The sequence below is a fragment of the Tamandua tetradactyla genome, chromosome 16 (assembly GCF_023851605.1).
Source record: "Tamandua tetradactyla isolate mTamTet1 chromosome 16, mTamTet1.pri, whole genome shotgun sequence".
NCBI lineage: Eukaryota > Metazoa > Chordata > Mammalia > Pilosa > Myrmecophagidae > Tamandua > Tamandua tetradactyla.
In genome coordinates this window covers 46,891,588-46,913,048 of record NC_135342.1, presented here as the reverse complement: position 1 = coordinate 46,913,048, position 21,461 = coordinate 46,891,588, and the positions used below count along the sequence as shown (strand labels likewise).

General features: G+C 42.5%; 1 protein-coding gene and 1 non-coding gene across 2 annotated transcripts in view; one reads left to right on the top strand and one right to left on the bottom strand.

The window, feature by feature from the left end:
* The window catches only part of CHD9 (chromodomain helicase DNA binding protein 9), a 298,663-nt gene that overhangs the window by 259,834 nt on the left and 17,368 nt on the right, over positions 1-21,461 (bottom strand). The gene's annotated exons all lie outside the window — the stretch shown is intronic.
* Positions 5,376-5,482, top strand: LOC143660517 (U6 spliceosomal RNA). Its single transcript, XR_013164112.1, has one exon. It is a non-coding gene; the product is annotated as a U6 spliceosomal RNA (small nuclear RNA).

Below are 21,461 nucleotides of genomic sequence, written 5' to 3'. Positions count from 1 at the left end.
AAATAAAATAAATAATAGGGGGAACAAATGTTAAAATAAATTTAGTAAATTGAAATGCTAGTGATCAATGAAAGGAAGTGGTAAGGGGTATAGAAAAAAATAGGGGAAACAAAGGCTAAAATATATTGGGTAGATCGAAATACTAGCAGTCAATGAGAAGGAGGGGTAAGGGATACAGTATTTATGAATTTTTTTCTTTTTTCTTTTTATTTGCTTTCCTGAATTGATGCAAATGTTCTAAGAAATGATCATGATGATGAATATATGACTATGAGATGATATTGTGAGCTACTGATTATGAACCAAGAACGGAATGATCATATGGTAAGAATGTTCGTGTTTGTATGTTATTCTGTTTAAAAAAAAAAGTGTGACCCCCAGGGACGAGTCTGGCCCTGCACTGTGGGATAAAAATGCCATCCTGACCAAAAGGGGGAAAAGAAGTATAACAAAGTATTAGTGGCTGAGAGAGTTCAAATAGAGTTGAGAGACTACTCTGGAGGTCACTCTCACGCATGCATCAGTTAGACATTGCTATTTACCATAACTTGCTAAACCCCAACCAAAACCATTCCTGCCAACCCTAAAGAACACCTAGGGTGTCATATAAGATTCTACAAAGGTCCCATGCACTAGGGTAACTTTCCAGAAACCTACAACTTCCAGATGAACTAGATAAGTCCTGAAACCTCGAGGGGCCAGCCTCTCCACAACATCAACTAGTTCCACCCCCCATCCCATATTATGGACAGTCCCTTCCAACATGAAAAAGTTAAAATGGGAATAGCCCAAATACCCCTAAAGAGTGGGAGAAAGATCAAAGGTGATGGTGGAGTTACACAGAGAAGGTTGGGTTTAACAAATGAGTATGACTGCTGAATCAACATATTGATATTTCTTTTAGTCTCCAGTACCTTAGAGTAGCTAGAAATAAAAACCTAAAATTGTAGAATTGTAATCCATACCAAACTCTGAAATCTGTTCTACAACTAATTGTTGCAATGCATTTTGAAATGAATTGCTTTTTTTGTATATATGCTATTTTTCATAAAAACGAAAAAAAAAGAGAAGGAAGAGTATAATAGAAAAGATAGGATTTAACAAATGAATGTGGCTACTAAATCAATATATTGATATTTCTTTTGGTCTCCAATGTCTTGGAGCAACTAGAAGAAAAAACAAAATATCGTGGAACTGTAACCCATACTATACTTTAAAAAGTATAACTATGTGTTAAGATGTACTTAGAAACTTATTGCTCTTTTGTATATATGTTATTTTTCACAATTAGAAAACATTAAAAATATATATAAACTTATCAAAAGTATCACATAACTGAATTCACACAGAAGTTTGAATAGTTGATATCTGTTTTTTTGTTTGCTTCTTTTTTGGTTTTTTTTGCTTTTGCATTTTAACTTATTCCTAATAGAATTTTAGGCAACATGATTAATTGGCGTGAAGAACATTTGGGGGATAAAAAGGCTTTACCTTCTAGTTATGCCACAATGGAGGTTTATTTCTTTACCTGAAAGGCCACCATTGCATCACCTCCCCTCCTTGAGAAATTTCATCCACATGCTACTTTCTCAATGACACATTCCCTAACCACTTTAAATTAAAATTATGACCCTGTCCCCTAGACCTTATTGCTTTTCCTGCTCTATTTTTCTCTGTATCATTAGCCCCACTTACAGTACTGTTTTACTTATTTTTGTTTGTTTGTTTACTGTGTCTCTCCCTCCACACAGACGTAACACACATGGGACAGGGGCTGCTGTCTGTCTCTTTTATGCAATGTTCTCAGTGCTGTGGCAGTACATGGCCCATAGTAGATACTCAATAAATATTTGTTAAATACATGAATTTGTCATGTCTGAACCCTGAGAACAGAGTGACCATTATTTTAATTATCAACAGACACAAAGTAGAACTTGATGGTAAGGCTAATTATTTTAATTTATTATTTTTTTAATTTTCTTTATTTTTTGCATGGGCAGGCACCGGGAATTGAACCCAGGTCTCCGGCATGGCAGGTGAGAACTCTGCCTGCTGAGCCACCATGGCCTGCCCAAGGATAACCATTTTAGACAATTTGTTTTTGAGCTGGGACCTCAGAAGTTAAGAGAACATTTGATGTCATCTTTCCTTTATGTAGATATCCCTTGCAATGAACATATGCATTTCTTTTACTAAATATTTTCAGGATGGGATATTTAAAAAAAAATCTAGAATGAGTTCAGGGTAGCCCATCTGGGAAGCAGGATGCTGAATGAAATCACTTTTCCCCCCCTAAATATTACAGTATAAACACACCATATGTTTGGTGTGGGTATGGGGGAGTGGGAGGGAGATATGTATGTGTGTGTGTGTGTGTGTGTGTGTGTGTGTGTGTGTGTGTGTGGCTTGCATCTTTAACTAGATTACGAACAGTTCCTTTGAGTTAACAATGGTAGTGTGCAGTTCTTTACCTGAGATACATCCTAAGGAAATATATGTACTAAGACCTAATTTGAAAAAGTAGCAGAGGATGTTCCTGGCTACTTAACTTGACAGCACAGCAATCCAGCTATTCTTTGGGAAATAGCTGCTTATAATTTTTGGTGTTATTGGCATTTATGTTTTCTTACCAGGCATCTTTGAATTCCCCAAGCCACACATTTGAGAAACTTTGGTTCATCTCCCAAATATCATCATAAAGCCTGAACTTCTGGTTCAAGGGTTCTAACCTGGCACCAAGGTCAGAATACAAATTAACTGATGGATCCCAACCAGTTCACATTCTTGGTGGCAACACACATGCTATTTGTATTGAATTAAGATGGATAATGTGCTGAACAGAGATGAGGTACAGACTGCGAGAAGCAGTCTGACCATGTCAGTACAAGAAAACAACCTGCTTAGAAGATCAGAGAGAGATTTTGCCAAGGAAATTTTAAGACCTGGAGCATGTAAGATTAGGTTATCAACCCCCAGATCAAAGGCACATAGAACAGAGATAAGGAATAACTCTCCTTTAAGTACCTGTACTTACGAAATTTCCCAGACATAATCTTGTAAGTACACATTCAATTCTGGTCTCTATTAAAAGTTGCAAATTCTGCACACCAATGTTTATAGCAGCATTTATTTACAATTGTCAAGAGATGGAAACAGCCCAAATGTTCATCAGCAGAAGAGTGGCTAAACAAGCTGTGGTATATACATATGATAGAATATTACATAGCTGTAAGACAGAATAAAGTCATGAAGCATGTAACAATACGGATGGACCTTAAGGACATTATGTTGAGTGAGATTAGCCAGAAACAAAAGGACAAATACTGTATGGTCTCACTGATGTGAACTAACATTAATGAATGAACTTGGATAATTTCAGTTAAGAACAGAGGTCATTAGGTGATAGAAATAGGGTAGATATTGGGTAATTGGAACTGAAGGGATACAGATTGTGCAATGGGACTGACTGTAAAAATTCAGAAATGGATAGTACAATACTACCTAACTATAATACAATAGCATTAGAAAACTGAATGAAGCTGAATGTGAGAATGATAGAGGGAGCAGGCCTGGGGGCACAAATGAAATCAGAAGGAAAGAAATATGATAAAGAACTGAGATGGTATAATCTAGGAATGCCTAGACTGTATGATGATAGTGACTAAATGTACAAATTTAAAAATGTTTTGCATGAGGAAGAACAAAGGAATGTCAATAATGCAGGGTGTTGAGAATCTATGGTAATATTTTAAAACTTTAACTTATGTGTGAAACTAAAGCAAAAAATATTTATTTGGTACAAAATTTGTATTTCAACTAGTGCATTTCCTAATATAACTTATGTGAACAGCTTAATTGAATACCGTTAGTACATGGAACATCGAGTAGGGCATGAGATTTTATAGGCTTGTTCATAGTGATGCCTCAATAAATCCCAGAAGGATTTGAACCGTGAATAATAAAGTATTTGCAAAGTCCCCTTGGAGGATGGTGAGAAATGGGGAAAATTCAACTTCCCCAAGTGGAGAATTCTTGATATTCTCACAAGCAGTGTGGACAACCAAAGCTATAGGCTGAGCCCCCAATCTTGGGGTTTGTTCATATGAAACTCAATCCCACAAAGGATAGGTCAAGCCTACTTAAAGTTAGGTCTAAGAGTCACCCTCAAGAGAACCTCTTTTGTTGTTCAGATGTGGTCTCCCTTTCTCAGCCAACACAGCAAGTGAACTCACTGCCCTCCCCATCTCTACGTGGGACATGATTCCAAGGGGTGTGGACCTTCCTGGCAATGTGGGACTGAAATCCTAGAATGAGCTGGGACTCAGCATCAAGGGATTAAGAAAACCTTCTCGACCAAAATGGGGAAGAGAGAAATGAGACAAAATAAAGTGTCAATGGCTGAGAGATTCCAAACAGAGTCAAGAGGTTATCCTGGAGGTTATTCTTGCGCATTAAAAAGACATCACCTTTTTAGTTAAGGAATAACAAAGAGGCTGGAGGGAACCGCCTGAAAATGTAAAGCTGTGTTCCAGTAGCCATGTTTCTTTAAGATGATTATATAATGATACAGCTTTCGCAATGCAACTGTGTGATTGTGAAAATCTTATGTCTGTGCTTGTTTTATCTACCTTATGAACAGGCGAGTAAAACATATGGATTAAAAATAAATAAATAATAGGGGGAACAAATGTTAAAATAAGTTTAGCAGATTGAAATGCTAGTGATCAATGAAAGGGAGGGGTCAGGGGTATGGTATGTATGAATTTTTTTTCTGTTTTCTTTTTATTTCTTTCTCTGAACTGATGCAAATGTTCTAAGAAATGATCACGATGATGAATATACAACTATGTGATAAAAAAAGAATGTTCATATTGTATGGTGATTGGTTTTATTAATAAAAATTAAAAACTTGTTTTAAAAATCCCCCCCAAAAAAGTTGCAAACTATCCTATAGAATAATCTTCAAATGAGAAAACCAAGGTGTGGAAAAATACAGTATGCTACATTTAAAAAAATGCTAAACAAGAATACATACATGCAAATTTGTTCTGTTGTATACACATGAAATATCTCTGGAAGTGTATATAAGACACTGAAATCTGGAAAGGGATAATGGATGATGGGAGACAAGGGGTTGAGAGAGACTCTTCACTGTATATTCTTTTTTTAAATTTATTTTTATTGACAAAACAAAGCAACATACAAACACAAACATTCCTAACATACGAACGTTCCACACTTGTTGTACAATCAACAGCTCACAACACTGTATGTTCTTTTGAATTCTGAACCAAACGAACATATTGCCTATCCAAAATAAATATAATAACTATTTTAAAGAGAAACGAAATATTTGTATTAAATGAGATCAAAGAGTGCCTGCTTCGGCAGCACATATACTAAAATCGGAACGATACAGAGAAGATTAGCACGGCTCCTGTGCAAGGATGACACGCAAATTCGTGAAGCATTCCATATTTTAAAGAGAAAAAAAAAAGGAAAGAAAAATAAACAAATGAGATTAAAGAAATTAAATCCTTAATCTAGAAGGTATATTGAAAAGATTCCACTATAAAATTATTTGCAACACCTCTGAGGATTTGAAATTTTTTCAAAATAAGATTTATTTAAAAAAAAGAAGAGAACATCTGCTCTAGCATAATGAGTTGGGTGCTTCCAGCTAGAGCCTGTCAAGGAAGGGGAAGTGCCATAGATAATTTGCTTGCTTCAGAGGTATAGTTATAGTGGCATGAGAACCTGAGGACAGAGTGGAAACCCCCTCTTTGTGCCATCATGAAATGATTTTCCAACATTGGCAATGCAATTTCTGACTGTGCTCAGAATCCAACAGACCTAACCTCTACCTGAAAGGGGCCAACTCCCCCTTGTGTTGGTTAAATATGGGGGGAGGGGGGAATGAAAATGTCACAGCTCACCATTTTCTGCTATGTTTTGATAACACTGCAGAGAAAATGCCAAACATTTAGGAAAGTCAAAGCTCAGATTTTGAAAAAAATCCTTTGGCCCAACCCTGGGAAGGGAAGCAGCCCCTGGATCCAGCACATATATGACTGCCTCTGTGCAGGCCTAGCGAGAGTCATGTGCAATGAAGAAATTTATAATGAAGAGACACTCTGGTGAGAAGGAAGGGGCAGTTCTGACTCTATCCCCATATTTGTTATATCACCTTAAGCCTGTGTAGCCTCCTTTGTAAAATGTAATAATAACAGCCTCACCTACCTACCCGGATCATCCTGAAGGACCAAAAGATGGATACAAAAATATTTTGAAAACTATAAGGCACTAGAGACCAATGTTGGTTTGTAAATAAAAGTCAAAATGCTTTTTGGTGATAATGATGATTTTGAATAAGAGGAAAAAACATGATCCTGAGGATGAGACAGATCAGAACTTGAATTATGGCCCTATCCGTCATCTGCTGTGTGACCTATGGCAAACTGATTAGCCTCTCTGAGCCTTCAAAATGGGACCAGTGCTACACACTTAACAAGATGGCTATGAGAACAAGTGAAGCCATCTATATAGAGACATTCAAGTATGCAGAGAACTCTCAAGTATGAGTTCCCTTCCCACGTACAATGGGTAACGGATCATTTTCATCAAGGGACACTTCATTTGTTGATCTGCTCACTCATCTAACTTTCTGTACTATCTACTCAGTTTTGCAGAAAATCTAAAACAGTTCTAAAAAATAAAACATTAATTTTTTAAAAAAGTATTGAGGGTATATAGTATAATGATTAAGAAAGGGGACTCTGGAGCCAGACTGTTTGGGTTTGAATTGTGACTCTGCCCCTTATTAGCCGTGTAATCTAGGGAAATCGACATGACAGCTCTGTACTTCACTTTCCTCATCTACAATCTATAAGCACTACGTACATTTTTGCTGTTAAATAATAATAATAATAATAATAATAATAATAATAATAATAATAATAATAATATGGGACTACAGTGGTGAACAAGGCAGTTTTGATCCAGCCCTTGTGAAGCTTAAGGGAGGGGTTCTGAAATCATCTACCATTTATCTTAAAGTTGGAGGAATTCAGACCAAAGCAGCTGAATGACTCCAGCAAGACCACACAGCTCGTTACTGAGAGAGAACTAATGAGGGCTCTTTTTTAGGAAAAAAGACTACATAATTATGAATTACTTGAAGGGTAAGAAACACTGCATGCAAGTGAAGGGCCCTGAAATTTCAGTATAATTAACTTACTGTTAAATCTAGCTCTGCTCCAAGTTTCCTAATTTCTTTTCTCCCTTCCCCCTTCCCTCTCTCCCTTCTTTCCTTCTATCACCTAATATGCATCCATCCTGCCATCCAGCACCCACCGTGTGCTAGGCAGTATCTTCATAAGGCTATATCCTGATGACAAAATTGGACTTCACGCCAGTATGAAGATTTTTTTAATCTGAATTATGATAAATTTTTAATCTGAATTATGATAGAGGGGTAAAAGTATGTACAACTAGCACATGGGTGGTGTAGAAGCAGGCTGCGTGCGACTGCGGGTTAGGCGGTAGACCATCTAGTAGCCAAAGGCCTATGGTTTTCTATTTGCATTTGTAGACACACCCAGAAGCAGGCTTTTCTATGCGGGGCACATTGAACAAACAAAATAACCCCCGCAGATGGGAGGTACAGGGTGATTTAATAACCTAGAGATAATAACTTTATGTAATTATGTTTCATTATATATAGTAAATCTAATATTTTTACATACATTGTCTGCTTTACTGTTCACACCATTTGATGTCATGAAGCTTTATTAAAATGTCCAGGTTACAGATTGGAGATGAGGCCTATAGTGACCTGCTAAGGTCATGGGACTATTAACCGGTAAAGCTAGTCTTTGAAGAGTGACTCCAAGTTCAGAGCCCTTTGTAATTCATGAGGAAGTCTCATCTTCAGTTAATATCACTTTCCACAGGCTTGGTGCCCAAAGGTGAGACTTCAGGTTTGAGTCTGAACATTTCCCTTTTAGTTCCCTTTTCCACTGCAGCCTCGTCATCCTCACATTCAGAGGACACAAAGACAGTACAGGCAGCAACTGCACAAAGAGCCCATAGACCAAATAAGTAGAGGCCATTCTGTGGATAATTTGGGGACGAGAACTGGTTCCTGGGAGGGGAGTGCGGGGGGGGGGGGGGGGGTTGAGGTGGGGGGGGTGCGGTGGTTCTCGGCTTGGATTATCTGGGATAGACTGGGTCTATCCCATTATTTGCATAGTTTCTCACCTCTTCCCTTCCGCTGGGCAGCAATAACCCAGCCACCGCGCCAGGATGGCATCTGCCCTTCCCCACTTCATCCCAGCAGGCAGCTCCTCTGGGGCCTGGCGCAGAGCCCGGAGGGGAGGAGGCTGTCAGCCTTCCCAGCTGACTCAACTCCCCCCTTTCCCCCAGCCCGCACACAGCCCCGGGCCTCCTAACTTTCCATTTCCAGGCCTCTGGGTTCAGGGAGCCCAGCACCCCTCCCAGCGCCCCGGGCACCCTGCCCGCTGGCTTGGCCAGCCCTCTCTCAGGACAATTAGAATCTGCAGTATCTGAGAGTTCAGAATATAGGTCAAGGTGCTCTCCGTGGAGCCCAGGGGAGGAGCACCTGACTGGGAGGTGTGCATCTCGGCGGGGAGGGAGTCCGCAATCTCCTGTCCCGCAGGGCCTGGGGGAGGAAGTCAAGTTCCTCTGGCCCATCCCGAGGAGGAAGAAGCAGCCGGCTAGACTGAGGGAAGGCTACAGTGACCTCTTGTGACCTATCTAAGGTGGAATTCAAATCCTCTCCAGAGTGGGCTGCCACCCTGGGTGGAGCTGAATCCACCCCCAGGCCAAACTGTCTCTGTAGCCGCAAAGACCTAATTAGCAGCCGCCCCTGCCCAAGTGGGAAACCAAATTAACAGAATGTTCATCCCTCCAGATTCCATCCACTCAGCCCCCAAAGAAAGAAACCAAAGCAAAGGGTCTAGCATACAAAGACAGCCATCCCTATCAGAGGCAATTCAATTTTTTCCCCCAATTAATTCTGAATACGAAAGTCACTAACCCATTTTATTTTACATCTCCACGAGGCAAGGGGCCTCCTTTCAAGGGCGCGGCAGTTGCTGCTGCGGCTGGAACAGCAGCTGCTCTGTCTGAGCCTCACTTCCTCTGGTTCCAGCTGCAGGTTCCTCTGGGCCAGGCAGGGAGTTTCCTCGTTCTCGGGGCTTTCGCTCCTGGCCTGGCTGGCCACCCTCCCCTCCCGGCCCCCAGCTGCTCACCACCCAGAAGTGGGTAGCACTTCTGGGACTCCCTATTTCCGTGAGTCAGAGCCAGGCTGGAGACAGCAGGCTGCCTTTATTAAATCAGTCTCCTGCCCTGTACACCGCAGAGGGGAGCTATAATTACCCGTTTGGCCTGGCTCTGAGAACTGAACCACAGATGTTTGACAAGGAGGGAAGGTTCCTGATTCCTGCCATTATCTAGTGCAACCCCTGCCCCCACCCCCACCCTCACCGCCACTCCCACCCCTCCCCCGATTTGGAAATATAAGAATAACAGCCAGGGGTTAAAGGCCTGTTCTACAAATATCAGACATTTTGCATATGTAATAGGGGGCCCTGGGACTGGATACCAATGCAGATAGCTAGAAGCAGAAGAAAAATGGCAAATTAAAGTTGCCAGAGAGCTTTTTGTTTTTGTTTTTGTTTTTGCCTCCTGTCTCACTGCGGGAGTCTTACTAAGGCAGGCTGCTCATTGTCCATGTTATTTTTTAAGAGATAAAGGAAAAGGCAAGGAAACATTGTTTTGGGTCTTGAGGTCAAGACTGTGTCATCCTTTAGGCAGTACAGACAAAAAAATCTCAGGCCTCCCAGTTTTTAAATGGCCTACAAAAATGTTTGAGACCTGAAAAATATAATTGGCTCCAAAATAAAAAATAAAATCACCAAGTAAAAATAATATAGTTAAATTTCATTAACTGTTCGGTTTAGTATTCATTGGTTTATTCCTTTACTCATCCACTCACCCTCCCAAGCACATATTTACTTTGCTCATTCAACAAACGGTGGTTGAGCCACTTACTCTGCTAAGCACTGTTATACGTACTTGGGGATCCTAGGAAGTAAACCACCTAAAGACACAGACAGAACTAAGCAGACAAATATCCCTGCCCTTGGGATCAATATAACACAATAATAAGTACATTATATGGAATGTTAGCTATAAGTATGATAGATAAGAGAAAAATAGAGCAGAGTTAGGGGGATTGTTGATGAAGGAAGAATTCATAAACTTTCATGACATCTGAGAACAATTGTAGGCTGGGTCTCTCTAGGAAAGGGTTCTCAAGCATGCATGCATGATGATTGCTGAGATATCATAACCAACTGTAAATGAAACGAAGTACATGTGAGAAGAACAAAATCATAACATTCCTTTAAGCTTTGGTTAGAACCAAAAATCAGGGTGAATTTTTTATAAGAGATAAAAAGAAAACATGTCATGGCATTTGATCCTTCCTCTGGTTATGGTAGGTAGAGGCACTTCATTAAAATATTTATGAGGCACCTGTAATATAGTAGTTAAGGGCGTGGGTGTCAGATACCAGGGTTCAGATCCTGACTCCACCGTTTACTACTTGTACACTTCTGGGGAAGATATTTTATTTCAGTCTCCCATCTCTAAAATGGGGATAATGTAGAACCTACCCCACAGGGTTTTTGTAATGATTGAATAATAAAAGGCAAGGTGCTAGCATAGCTTTGGCAATTAAAAAGCACTCGATAAAATATTACCTATTAGTATTGTCAATTTGATGACAAGACAATGATGATAATGACAAGGTACCAGGCGCTGTGCTGGGAGAAACCCAGAGTTGACCAGACAATGACATGCACCCACTGGGAGAGGCTTTCAAACATACTGTGCTTCATTAACTCCTCATGACCCCCTTGGAGAGTGACCCCCACTGTGCCATTGTAAGCCATACTTGCATAGTCAATAAACACAGGAAGACACCACAATGAGACACCATTTAACACCCTTTCAATTGGAAAAGCATTAAGAAGTCTGATAATGCCAAGTGTTGGAGATGATGTGAGCCAATAGGATCTGTGGCAGGTTGAAGCTATTATGTACCCCAGAAAAGCCATGTCCTTTAATCTTCATTCAATATTGCTGGATGGGGTCTTCTTGATGTTTTCCATTGAATATGACCCACCCAATTATGGGTGTTAACTTTTGATTAGGTGGCTTCCATGGAGATGCATCTCCACCCATTCAAGGTGGAGTCCTTTGAGAGAAAACCATTTTGGAAAAAGCTTTAGAGCCAACAGATCCAACAGAGCCCCCACAGTCAGAGACCAATGGAGAAGAAGAAAAAAAACACACCCCGGGAAGCCACTGAAGAACCCTGGATAGAAAGTTGGCAGACATTGCCATGTGACTTTCCAGCTAAGAGAAACCCTGAACGTAACTGGCCATCTTGAACCAAGGTATCTTTCCCTGGATGCCTTAGATTGGACATTTTTAAAGGCTTGCCTTAATTTGGACATTTTCACAGCCTTAGAACTATAAAATTGCAAGTTAATAAATTCTTCTTTTTAAAAGCCGCTCCATTTCAGGTATATTATTGCATTCCAGTAGCTTTTACAAACTAATACAGGCTCTCCATATGTTTCTTGTTGGTGGATTCGTAAATTGGCACATCCCCATTGTTGTGGATGTTGTGAGACGGGTCTAAGATTGTTCAGCTCAGCATGTTTGAAGTCGTGGAAAATTGGTAATGACCCAAATGTCCACTGGCTGAAGAGTAACTAAATACATTGTGCAACAATATAGAGAGAGTTATAGGTAGTGAACACAAATGGCCCATAGCTATATGCTATAGTATAGATGAAACCTAGCAATATAATATTAGGAGAAAAAATGATACAGAGCATGATTTTCTTTTAATTAAGATAAAAAAAACAACAAAATCTAAAGAATATGCCTTTTAGAAATATCTATGAAATAAAACTATATATATTTTTTAGAAAAAGTGAAGGGATAGTAAAGTCAAGATTCAGGAAGGGATGGGTTAGTGGAGGTAAAGTGATGGGAAGGGTGGGCACATAGGAGAATAGGGTGGTGGGGTCACAGGTGTTTTCTATACAATAAACACATAGATGAATAATAACCAGCCACAGGTTGTGCAAGGTCCAACTGAAGAGGGAAAAATGTCATGAGTCAAAGATTATGAATAATCCTGTTCTGTGTACTTGGAGTCAATAAAAAAATAAAACAAAAACCTACTCTTGGGACTGGTGTGGAGTGTATGTAGGAAGGGTGTGTAGACATATCAAGAGGGGGGTACGTAAAGATACTGAAAAAGGGCAGGGATATGTGTGGACCCAGGAGGACTAGCCAGAGTTGACCTTGAAGGTGGGAACCCCTTGGCCATTCATCAGTCCCATGTTGTAGCACAAGTTCAGAACTGTTGCCTGGGGCCAGAGGGTCATTGTGAAGGGGTTGGAGAATTGCCCCTGGCTGAGATCACTGGCCTCTCGTACAGCGATGCCTTATTCTCTACCAGGCCTGTCCCTGCCACCTTCCCCAGGACAGGCTTCCAGCTCCTGTGTGTGCTGTTGTCACAATAGGGCCAGTACTGCCCTGGGTGTGTGCTGTGAAACCCGCTCCAATGGGGAGCTCCAGGCTCCACTCAGAGAAGATGCAGTTTGGTCACTAAGCCCATAGTCCAAGCCTTCATCTCTCCTTCTGGATCCGTGAAACAAAATCATGCTGTTCTTTGGGGAGCCTGAGGGAAATGGTCTCAGGCTGATGCAAGCACTTTTTCATTAAGATAAGGTCTCCTGGAGGCCCCCCAGCTGGCACCAGGCAGAGGAACACTTTGTAAGGCCTAGCCCAATGACTGATTTCATGGATGGAATGAACAGAGACTCTCAGATGCACAAGAGTAGTCCCCTGTCTCTCTTTTGGGCTCCTGCTGCTGGTGTCTGCAATTACAACCCCCCACTTCCACGCCCATGCTCCAGAGAAACCATCCATGCTTATCACTAGAGAGCACTGAACTTGAAGTCAGAAAGACCCCAGATGGAGCTGTACTTGAACAGTTACTAGCTGGCTCCATTAGCTTAATTCCTGAAGTCCCAGCTTTCTTATCTATAAAATGAGGATAACCATACTGCCTTTACCTAATTTTCAAGGCATTTGTGAGGATCCCATGACATAATGGGGACCAAAATGCTTATAAAACAGAAAGGTGCTATACATCTGTTCTAGAATACAAGCCCTGTGAGGGCAGGAACCTTGCCTGACTCTGTACTCTCAGGATCAAGGGCAATGCCTGGCTCATAGAAGGTGTCCAATAAATAGTTCTTGAATAAATGTATCGAATTTTTAGATTAGAATAAAAATAACAATGATGATAATGACTAATGCTAATTGCATCTTGACTACAGACATCCTGCTAAGGGCTAAGGGTTTTACATAAATAATTCTGTTTAAGCTTCACAATTACTCAATGAAGGACGTACTACCATTATTCCCATTCTACTGGTGAGTTAATGCGATTCAGAGAAGTCAATGATTTTCCCAAGGCCACACAGCTAGTTGAATAGAGTGTTACTCAAGTGATAAAAATGAGAGGGTTCAGAGAGGCTCACCAGCCAAAAGGCCACCATGAGAGTCACTGGATTTTGACACCTTTTCACTCTTCAATGTTCCTCTATTAAAGTGAGGATGCCTCTGGAAAACAGCTGAACCTAATTTTCTAATCAGGCAATAACTCAGTTTATCTGTTTGCTTTCTAAGTGTGGACAGTGGGACTCTTTTGTGGAGATGGGGTACACTAGAGGTGCTAGGTGCATGGGTGGGACTTGCATAAGGCATAGGAAGGGGGCTGAGAAGGCACTCCAGGTGAAGGCTGACTTTATTTGAAAAGGGGCCTAGGTCTTCAGGAGGCCAAAACAATGTTGTGGGCCCTCAAATCACAACTATGGGGCAGCTGTCACCAAGATGCCCAAGGACATTTGAAGGTAAAGAACTGTATGACAACAGTACTTATCTCAGGGAGGGATAACAGTATTCGGAAGTCATCTAGTTGTGTAGAAAAAAACACCATATTTATGTGGATGAAAAACTAAACGAAGTGTGGGTAGAAGAAGGCTGAGAAAGGTCATGGGTTGGACTCTCTAAAGTAAAGCAGCTTCCAAGACGACAGCCTGCGCCAGGCTGCAGCTCTCCAGGGCCTGGCTGATTTACTGGAGATGAACAGCAGCCCCCAGCCCCCAGCCTTCCCAGGAGTGAAGGCTGATGAGTCTGGTCCACAGCTGGGAGGGAAGCATTTGCCTTCATAGTTGGCAGCATCTCCTGCCTCCCGGCCTTCCTCAAGAGAGAGTCATTATGCAGTTTGGTCACATGCTGTACGCATTTTAATGAATGAGTCAGGGGACAGACTCAATTTGAAAGAGGAATCGCTGCTGCTCTGGGCTGGGTGAAGGACTCTCAAGGGATGCTCTTGCAGCTTGGATATTTCAAGAAAATGAAAGAAGAAAGCCATTTCCACTTAGAAGGAAGAAATCAAGATGAGAAGAGGGGAGGTCAAAAGGAAGGAAGGAAGGAAAGAAGGAAAGTCAAAAGGAATAAAAGAAAAGGAAAGAAAGAAAGGACAGAAAGAAAAAAGGAAATCAGGAAGAAAGGACAGAAGGAAGAAAAGAAGAAAGAAAGTTGGACAGAAGGAAGGAAGGAAAGGAAAAGAGGGAGGGAGAGAGAAAGGATAGGGCAGGAGAGAAGAAGGAAGGAAAGAAGGGAGAAAGGGAGGAAAGGAAGATGGGGGGGGAGTGAAGGGGGAGAAAGAATAGCCCAAAGTTCAGAAAACAGGCCTGGAACAGATGTGTCCTGGCAGGGACCCCCTCACTCCTCTAACCTCCACTCACTCCAGACATTTAGGGCTTTTTAAGTGCCAGGCACCAGACTAGGCAAGGAAGATTCAAGCCAAATAAAACAGTCCCTGACCAAAACGAGTGCGCATATCCAAGCCAGTTTGGTCACATTAGGGTAACTGTGATTAGGGACTAACTGGGGGGTGGGGTGGGCAAAAGGAGGTGGTATCACCCCCAGCCAGTAAGTGGACTGGAAAGGCAGGAGATCCCCAACTGATGGTCAAGGATTGATGGTCAAGGCCACCACTTCCAAGCACTTCCCATGTGGCAGACATGGTGGGGGGTGGGGTGTCCCACAGTTAGTGTCTTATTTAATCCTCACTATAATCCTGTTACTGTTACATTTTTTGCAGATGAGGAAACTGAAGTAGAGACAGCAGTTTGCCCAAGGTCACCCAGGGATTTGAACTCAGGCCTGAGTCCAGAGCTCTTGGCAGCTCAGTTCTATGCTGTCAGCCAACCACTGGATGGGGAGTTCTGGGGAAGGCCTTTCTCTTCCCAGGCTTCCTTCCAAGAACACTCTGAACCCCCAGGAGGTTCAGAGGAGAGGTTGGTGTGAGTCCAGATGCAGTCAGCGCCAAGCAGCCTGGGAGCGGATCTGAAAGTGCACTGAGCCGGGCTGTGTGCGAGGCCCGGAGCCTCTGGGCAGCAGGGAGAGGAAGGAAGCTCAGCCTCCCGCGGTCAGCCGGGGCAGAGTGCCTGTCCCCAGCCACACCACAAAACACAGGGCAACAGCTGCTCAGCAAAAGGGTGTGTGGGGAGGGAGATTTACCCTGAGATGGCAGGAGGGTAGGCAGTGTCACTGAATTACTCAACAAAGCTACCTTGACTTTGAACTTTGAGTCAGGCTCTGCTGAAAAAGGACATGGGCTGGGGGTGGGGGGTGACACTCACCACTGTGAAAAAGATGTCTATAAACCCCACCCCAGGAATGGGAGAACATAGCTTGGGAAGAGGCCAGGAACTGAGGAGCTGCTGCACATGGGCATTCTCATGAATTTTTACTCCTGGAGAGAAAGAGCAATATATCACCACAGCAGGACTCCAGGGTCCTGGGCTTCATGCCATGGAGAAAAGCAAGGCCACCTGCCATGAATCCAGATGGTATACAAGAGCAGCCAGCATTTACCGAGCAACTACTGTATGCCAGGACTGTCATGCACATTATCCCACGTCATCTTCATTGCCTTCTTGTGAGGCAGCTACTATTACCATCCCCATTTTACAGAAGAGGAAACTGATACACAGAAGATGACTAACTTGCCAAGGTCACAAGTTTTCCCTGTTTTTGGTTTCCATCAGCAGGGATTTCCCCCTAAACACACTTTTGTCTTTACTCTCACTACCCCGTGGCAGTGCAATGACTTACTTGATTGGAAAATTTGGAAAGGCTTTCTGGAGGCTACCTTACTTCTTCCAGACTTAGTTGGGAAGCCAATATGTTCTCACACTAAGCTACATCCTCCATGCTAGCTTTGGTAGTAATTAAGGTAGTATTTTGGCTCTTTGCCATTCCTCAATTTGTTCAGAACCTGAATGTGGAAGAGGGGAACTGTTTTGGGGGAGACTCTTTGGGTAGCCCACCAATACTTAGGAGAATGCTGAGGTGCTCTGGCTAAGCTCCCATATGACCAGGGGAAACTGTTTTCTCTCTACATCCTGGCAAAGAAAGCTTTTGGCTCTGGGATCAGTTCTCCTTAGGAGAAGTCAGCCCTGCAACTACACTGCCTCCCACCCCACACACTTTTTTTAGATCAGCAGTTCTTTTCTGGGACAAGGAAAACCAAGTCCTGTGCCTAGCTGCTCAGTGTCAAGGGAATTAGTCATGAGAGGGCGTTCTTTGGGTGGCAGTATCTTGGCCTATGTACTGCCTCTTTCCTTTGTCATCTGCCAGGATATCAACAAGAGGTTCTTGACCCACCCAGGCTGCTACCAGTCTAGACTCCTCCCAGTCCAGACTGCTTAGCAAACCTAGTGTATGAGTTTGCTAAATGCTGCCAGAATGCAATATAGCATAAATGGAAGAACTTTTATAAAGATAATTTATTACATTACAAGTGTACAGCTCTAAGGCATTAAAGTGTCCAAACTAAGGCACCAACAAGAGGTTACCTTCACTCAAGAAAGGCTAATGCCATCTGGAATACCTCTGTCAGCTGGGAATGCATGTGGCTGGCATCTGCTGGTCCTTGTTCCCGGATCAGTTGCTTCCAGCTTCTGATGCCAGTGATTTCCTCTCTCAGCATTTGTGGGTATTCAGTTTGCTGCTCTGGTTTCACCTCTGAGCTTAACATCTGCCAGGGCCAGAGATTTCTTCTCTTCAGGCTCTGGCTATTTCTGCAAGTCTTTGCTTAACACCCGGGCTGTTTCTGACTCGATCTCCAAATGTCTATATTGGCTCTGCTCTAAGCTCTCTCCAAAATATTTCCTCTTTTAAAGGGCTCCAGGGAACTAATCAAGCCCCACCTGGAGTGGGTGGAGTCACATCTCCATCTAATCAAAAGGTCACACCACAATTGGGCAAGCCACATCTCCATGGAGAGAACCTAATAAAAAGTTTCTATCCTCCAATATTGAATCAGGATTTAAAAGATTAGCTGCTCCCACAAGATTGGATCAGGATTAAAACATGGATTTTCTGGGCTACATAATATATTCAAATAGGCACACTCAGGAACAAACCCAGATGGCTGATTCAAACTCCAGGCTGATTCAGGCTCTGACGAACCCATAACCTGTATATCCCAGTTTCTAGCCCAGGGGTTCTCCCAGGGAATTCAGAGCTAGTTACGTTTCCATGTAACTCTGGGCAAAATCCACACTGCCTTGCTCTGTGACTGTGGACAAAGTCTATTTGTCTGTGCTTTGACTTCCTCATCTGTAAAATGGGAAGATAGTACCTATAGTACTATCCCACTCTCACAGGACTGTGAGGAAGCTCAAATAAGATCAAATATATGGAACTTATTTGAAAAGCAATTTTAAAATATTCTATGAGATAGGAGAAAGGAACTATCACTTTATGAACATCAATAATGTACCTGAAAACTTATTAAGCATTCATAGTAACATCTTTGTTTGGCCTTCAATACCCATTCACCTTCATTTTTGTAACCATGCCCACCTCCCCTGCAATTTCCCTCCCTTTCTCCTATTCTCCACTGCAAGAAACTCAGAGCTACCCTCACCCAGCAGATGTTCTCTCTAAGGAACCCCCTCATTCTCTGTAGAGACACCAGCCTAAGTTAATAAGTGCATCTAATTCTCCCTGGCATCTAATCACTGGCCACAGTGATTGCTCCAGGGATGCTTATGTGATTCAATCAGGGTCAAGGAGACATTTGCTAGGATTTTGGGGAAAGCAATTCTTTCTGGATCTGAAACTGGAAAGGTTATAAAGGCTAGAACTGATGCCACCATCTTGTTATCACATTAACCCAAGACTAAAGTTAAAACAAAAGATGAAGCCAAGAAGTAGAGAGAAACAAAATTCTGTTTTTCACATGTGAACCCTGAAGCCAGCCATGTTCACCCCTCAACTTTTCAGCTTATAAGGAGCCCCGAAATTCCCTTTATTGCTCAAAAGGAACCTTGAGTTGGATTTTCTGTCACCTTAACAAAGAATCCTAATGGAGATGCATTAATTTATTTAATCCTTCTGACAACTGTGAGGAAAGCATTGTGACCCCCTCTTTACAGATGAGGAAGAGAAACTGAGGCACAGGGAAGCTATGTGATATAAGTAGTAGAGATGGGATGTGAACCAGGTCTCCCAGTGTTGGGACTCTGCATTCTTTCTGCACAAGAACAGAAACTAGATCTGAAAGGAGCCCAGTCACATACTTTATTCAGCAAGAGAACATCTGCTAGGTGAGGGCAGCTCTGAGCTTCCTGCAGTGGGCAGCTGAGGGAGGACACAGTTCACTGGTGGTCTCTACCACATGTGCCCTTTCCCTGGAAAAAAAGTACCAAGAGGAGGAAGAGGAGAACTTCAATCATTTCATGTAGGGCTTATGCTTGATGCCAAGGGACTGGAGGGATTTAAATGGCCCATTACATCCCCTTCCTTCAATGGCCACCCGTTAGAGCTCTACTTTTTTCTTTGAAAATACTATTAAAATGCAAATGCATCTCAGGCCTCCCAGAGCTCACAACCTGAGCTGCTGTCAGTCATAATGGTTTTGTAGGAATAACAGGTTTAAGAGGGGACCTAGGGCACCAGGTATATGGTAGGGATAGGGGATGTGGCACTCTGGAAGGGGAAAAAGGAACAGAAAGGAACACCTGAGGACTGGGTGAGCAAATCAGCCATGTAAGTTTTATAATGGGTTAAAACAATATGATATCTGGGATTTACTACAAAATAACATGGCTATGGAAAGTGGGTGGAGAGACACATGAAATAAGATTGGCCATGAGTTGATAATAATTGAAGCTGGGTTATGGGTACATGCGGTAGTTTATTCTGTCTACTTGAACATATATTTGAAATTTTCCATAGTAATTTTTTTTATGTTTTGAATTGAAGTGAATACAACATAACATAAACTTAACCATTTTAAAGTGAATGGTTCAGTGGCATTTAATACATCCACGATGTTATGCAAATTCCATCTCTGTCTAATTCCAAAACAATAACTTAAAAATGTATAACGAATAATACAAACATGTATTTTGTGCTTTATTAAAACTTTGCAGAATGCTTTCACGCATATCTTGTATGTACCTTGCAAATTATTTTTTTCCCTTTTTTAAAGACAGTGAAACTGAAGCTCAGAGAGGCTAAATGATTTGTGCAAGGTGGCATTGAGATATGAACCTCAGCCTTCCAACTCCTGCACTCCAAGGTTTGTCTGAGACAAGGATAGCAGAGGGAGTTTAGGTAGCCCCAGCTGGACAGGGGCTGGCAGGCAAGGAAGGGTCCCAGGGAGCCAGCCCTGCTCACTTCCAAGTCTTGCCCAGAGGCAGCCCAGCCTGCATATAATTGGCGTGGCTCAGACTCAGGCGGGGCCCCAGGGAGTCATTGAGTACACAGTGGAGAGCTCCCAGCCACCAATTTCACGTGCTCCTTGGTAGTTAAGAAAACACTGAGTCTAACCCAGAAGGCTCTGGACCCTTTCATGGGCATCCTGAGAACTGTTGCCTGAACATCTGGGTCTGATAAAGGGAAACCCACGTGTGCTTTCCTGCCCCCTTTTGCATAACAATTTCAGCACGTACCCCTGAAGCTCTGTGCCTGTGGCTGTTCTTTCTTTTCTTTCCTCACAAACATATGGATTCCCAGCTCCTATTTCAAATTCAAATGCTCCTCTGCTAAAAACTCCCCCAAAGCTCTCAATTTCCTTTTTCCATTGCTCATTCTTTCCTAAAGTGCATGAAAAAGTCTCAGCTCTGTTTCAATTTCCTTGTTTAGGAAAGAAGGGCATGGAAAACAGGGATTTCAATTTTCAAGGTTAAGCAGGGCCTGACTCCTGCCTTAGAAAAAGACACCTCAGTAACCTGGGAGATCAAAGCTCACCAGGTAGGAGGAACAAATCTCAGGAAAACCCTGACTCTGCCAAAACATCCATCCTGCAGGAGCCCTGTTACAGTGCCATCTGCTCCCTTTCATCTAGCTGAAATCTCCTCTTTGAAAGTCACTAATGGAATAGAAAAAAGAAAAGTCACAGGCATGATTTCCAGAAAGTTACTGCTGAAGTGGGATTGTGTTATCTGGGAAGGAAGGAACAGGTCCTGACTGCTCCTTAGTCTGCGGCCTTGTATATCTTCATGATGATGGCAACTTATCCCTTTGAAGGCAGAAAGCATCTAGCCCTCAGCATGGAAATACTGGACATCAGGAAAGGAAAGATGGTTTAATGCAACATTAAGGGCCTAGAGGACAGAAGTGTCTCATGCGGGCAGATATGACAAACACTCAGGTGCCTTCAGGCCCAAGTGGGCAACACAAATGGCGTGGGGTGGGGGGTAAAACAATGAAAGACAACTGATGCTCACCTCAGTTTTGAGGAGCAATAGGGAGTAGTAGGGATTGGAGTCAGCAAGTCCTGTCTGAGTCTTGTGTTGCCAGGTCATTTGTCCAAAAGAACTGGAGAGCTGTATTTTCCAATGTTGGAAAGTGATTTAAATGAAAAAAAAAAAATGCTGCAAAGGCCAAAATGATGAGCCAAACAAAACCTGCCAGCAGTCTGAGTTCACCTGAGCACACCCAGTTTGCAACACTGACCTAGGAAATGGGTCCCAGGTACACTAGGACTCACAGTGCATCATTTAGAGTATACTAGATGTGCAATCTGCAGGGTGGTAAGGAGAGCTGGGAGGAGGTAGGATGAAGCTACCCTGCCAGGAGGCAGGATTGCCTGCTGTGTCCAGCACTCACTTCCAAACATCTGTGATTTTATTGTATCCTGTGCCAGTTGAGTCTTTACCAACAACACCACCCCCCATCCCCATAAATTCTCCTCCTCTCCAAGGCCAGTTCGTGTGGCCAATTGAAAACTCCTTCTTTGGGGAGGGAAAGCTGTCACT